Raw genomic sequence first — 4,432 nt, forward strand, 5'->3', positions numbered from 1 at the left:
AAAAAAAAAATAAATAAATAAATAAATACTTGAGGAAAAGGAGCAGCAGACATTCTTCACAAATGTGGATGCTGGAGTAAGAGGGGCTTAAGTAGCAGCAATTCCCTCCATATATCCTGGTGACTGATGTTCAGAGAGGAAATAATGTAGTTTGTTTGAAATCAGTTATTTTAGATCATTGGAAGTTTATATTAAAATGGTTAAAATTTTTCAGCTTATGAACGGACTGCTCCCCCAGAGGTCATGGAGTTCCACTGCTCTGCCTATGAATTTGTATACCACCAGCTACAGAAGTCTATATTTGTTTGTCCTTCATTGTCTTTAAAAAACTTTGGTTCCACGTTTCACTGCATAAAATGGGAAGGAGGCTATTTTTAAGAACTTGCTGAGATTCTGAAATTGAATTTTTTCCACTGGTGAACAGCAAAAAATGAAAATAAATTTGCACTTTAAAGACACTAGCTAACAATAGTTAGGCTGACTTTCTGTTTATAGTTACTAACTCCTTGAACATATAATTGAACTCCGAAATGAATTATGTTCTAATTCAAGTAAAATAAAGTTTCTGATATTCCTGAAATTTATATATTAATTTGTTTTCCTTTTTCAAAGCAAAAGCTGTTGGTGAGGTAAAATGACTATACTATCAAGTGTTATTATAGCTTATAAATTAATAAATGGGATATTTAATTCTGTAAAAAAAATTAAAATGGGTGAATTGTGGTATATTCATACAGTGGAATACTACAGAAAAATGAAAAAGAACCAACTACTGCCAAACACAACACAGATGAATGTCACAGGTGTGATGTAGCAAGAAAGGATCTAGACACAAAAGAGGCCATGTGGTGTGATTCTACTTATATGAAATTCAAAATGATGAAGACCACAACAGTGGTTTCTCTGGGAAAATACTAATTGAGAAGGGGCACAAAGGTAGAGGTGACAAAGATGAGTACTATACATATCCACTGAGCTGTGTATAGCTTTACTATAAGTCAGGGCTTAATAAAAAGGAAAAAAAAATCAATAGTAGTCTCCTATACTAGCAAAAAATAATTAGAAAATGAAAACTGTTTAAATATATCCCATTTACAACAGCAACCAAAACTATATAAAGTACATATGAATCTTTAAAAATTATGACAAATCAATAAAACTTTACTGAAGGACCTAAAAGAAGACATAAATACACCATATTCATGTGGGGGGGGGGGCTCGATATTGAAATGCAATGCAATTTCAATAAAAATTCCAAGAGAGTTTTCTGACAAACTTGACAAGCTGACTTTATATTCATATGGAGGAGTAAAGACCAAGTAACGTAGCTAGACAGCAATGTCAAAGAGTAATGAAAGGGACTTCCCCAGTGGTCCAGTGGTAAAGAATCCGACTTCCAATGCAGGGAACACAGGTTCAATCCCTGGTCGGGGAACTAAGATCTCACATGCCGCAGGGCAACTAAGCCCGTGCATCACAACTACTGAGCTCACATGCCTCAACGAGAGAGCCCACATGCCACAACTAAAGAGTAAACCTGCACGCCACAACTAGAGAAAAGTCCAGAGCCACAACAAAGAGCCCACAAGCCCACAATGAAAGATCCTGGTGTCGCAACTAAGACCCAAGGCAGCCAAAAAAATAAATAAAATAAATAAATATTTAAAAAAAAGAATGTAGAAACTTATTTTTTTTAAAAACTTAAAAAAAAAAAGAGTAATGAAAGATGCCCTCCCCAACAGCAAAGCTCTTTATGAAATTATAGCAATTAAGAAAGAGTATATTTTGCAAAGAGAAGCAAAGAGATCTTAGGAACAGACATGGGGGTGCGTGCGTGTGCCTGAAGTAATATTTAATTAAAATAATATTAAATATTTAAATACCCATTATTCAACTGAAAAAGATGATCTATGTCATAAACAGGCTACATACAGATAAAATTCTATCCCTACCTCCAACAATAATCCAAAATAAATTCCCAACATATAAATGTGCAAAATAAAACTTGAAGGCAATAAGGACAAAATTTAAATGCCTTTTGACAATAGATTAGGTAAAATTCCATAAGACATAAAAAACACAAACCACAATAGGAAACACTGATGAATAAGACGCCATTAAATATTTTTTTAATTTTAACAGCTTTTATTGAAGTATAATCTACAAACCATAAAATTCACTTAAGTGTACAATGCAATTATTTTTAGTAAATTTACAGTGTTGTACAACAATTCCCACAACCCAATTTTAAAATATTTCTTTCACTCCAAAAGATCCCTCATACCCACTTGCAATCCCCTCTTCCTACCACCAGCCACAATAAAATTATTTTTTTGTATAAGAGAATCATAAGTGAAGATAAAAGTCAGATAGAGAAATGATATTTGCAATATTTATAATTAGCAATATTAGTAAACAATATATGAAGAACTCCTATAAATAAAAGTGGGGAAAAAAAAGAAAATGGAAAAAAGAAAACACTCAGATGGCTAATAAACACGTGATAAGATGCCCCCCTTCACAAATACCAGAGGAATGCAAATTTAAACAGGAAACCATTTCAATTCTGTAAGATCGGCAAAAAATACAAAGTGTGAACATACCAAGCACTGGCAAACCAGGGAGAAATGGCTCCTCTCCTATTCTGATGATGGCAACACAAAACCAAAGATCTGTACTCTCCACAACCCAGCACGTACCCAAGATGGCAGGTTCAAGGATGTTCACTGCAGCATTGTAATAACAGAAAAATGGGAAACGATTTAAATGTTCATCAATGGGCGAATGGATAAATGAACGGGTATATTCATAAACTGTATAGTACTGAATTAATAATCTACATGTGTCAACATGAATACATTTCAGAACAAATTGGAAAAGCATGTTTGGAAATACTTCTAGTATGCCATCACTGTAAATTTTTAATACGTAAGAATATTATACATGAATTTATGGACACATGTATTAACGACAACAATGATATGGAATGGAAGAATGTGCATCAACTTTACGGGAGGAAAGGAAAGGAGGGGACTGGTATCTAGGAAGAAAAGGGAACTTCAGCTCTTTTAATAATTTTTAATTTCTTTTTAAAAAGTCTGGAACAAATATGGTAAAATGTTAACATTTTTAAATCTATGTGCCCAGTACACTAGTATTGTATTATTCCCTGAACTTATATTTCATTAAATAAAACAAAAAGCCTTCATAGTGCTAAAAGCCTGATGTCAATACACAGGTACATGACAGGAGAAGAACATACTAGCAATGGTTCCCAAACTGGACTATGAATACCATCACAGTCCCTTGGAAATGGGAAAAAAATATTAGAACTCCTTGATCTGTTTTCTTCACTTGGCCTTCAAGCACCACACTCCCCTCATCTTCCTGTTACTCAATCTACTTTGCTGGTTCTTTCTCTTCTTCCTAGCCTAATGCTGGAGGCCTTGGGGCTCAGTCCTTGGTCCTCTTCTGTCTAGCTACACTTTCAGTTCAGTCCTCTTTCTTGAACACCAAATTCATATATCCAACTGCCTATTTGATCTAGGAAGTTTAAATTTTTTTTTTAAATTTATTTATTTTTGGCTGTGTTGGGTCTTCGTTGCTGCGCACAGGCTTTCTCTAGTTGCGGCGAGCGGGGGCTACTCTTCGTTGCGGTGCGCGGGCTTCTCATTGCGGTGGCTTCTCTTGCTGTGGAGCGCGGGCTCTAGGCGCGCGGGCTTCAGTAGTTGCAGCACGTGGGCTCAGTAGGTGTGGCTCGCGGGCTCTAGAGCGCAGGCTCAGTAGTTGTGGCCCATGGGCTTAGTTGCTCCACGGCATGTGGGATCATCCCGGACCAGGGCTCGAACCCGTGTCCCCTGCACTGGCAGGCGGATTCTTAACCACTGCACCACCAGGGAAGCCCGGAAGTTTAAATTTAACATTGCCAAGACAGAACTCATTTCCCCCCACCTCCAAAATACCTCTCCACCTGCAGTCTTACCCATCCCCAGCTCCATTTTCACAGCTGTTCTCACAAAAATCCTGACAGGCATTCTTGATTCCTCTTTTTCTCTCAAACCCCATGATATCAGTAGGGTATCATGTAATCCTACTGAGTCTATCTTCAGAACAAATCCAGATCCAACTACTTCTTACCATCTCTAATGCTACCACCTGGTGTGATCACCAACTGGTATCCAGCTTCTATCATGGCCTTCCTGCAATCTGTTCTCAACACAGCAGTCAGTGGCTCTGTTAAAGTCGGAGCACGTGACTTTCTCTGTTCAAAATCCTGCAATGTGTGACGAAGTGAGAGAGTGGCAGGGACATATATGCACTACCAAATGTAAATTAGATAGCTAGTGGGAAGCTGCCGCATAGCACAGGGAGATCACCTCTGTGCTTTGTGACCATGAGAGGGGTGGGATAGGGACGGTGGGAGGGAGGGAGA

General features: G+C 37.5%; 1 protein-coding gene across 2 annotated transcripts in view; it reads right to left on the bottom strand.

Annotated features, from left to right (window-relative positions):
- LOC114484302 (inositol hexakisphosphate kinase 1-like) overlaps positions 1-2,906 on the bottom strand; it is a 12,588-nt gene extending 9,682 nt beyond the window's left edge. The window contains exons 1-2 of one of the 2 annotated variants that reach the window (XR_008615771.1): positions 2,604-2,906; positions 2,203-2,433 (exon numbers count right to left, since the gene is read on the bottom strand). The gene's annotated coding sequence lies outside the window, so the exon portion shown is untranslated. Of the gene's footprint in view, positions 1-2,202; positions 2,434-2,603 lie in introns of those variants that run through there. The other variant, XR_008615770.1, reaches the window with a different exon arrangement.
- Between the last annotated feature and the right edge of the window lie 1,526 nt (positions 2,907-4,432).

This window comes from Physeter macrocephalus, chromosome 18 (assembly GCF_002837175.3).
Source record: "Physeter macrocephalus isolate SW-GA chromosome 18, ASM283717v5, whole genome shotgun sequence".
Lineage (NCBI taxonomy): Eukaryota > Metazoa > Chordata > Mammalia > Artiodactyla > Physeteridae > Physeter > Physeter macrocephalus.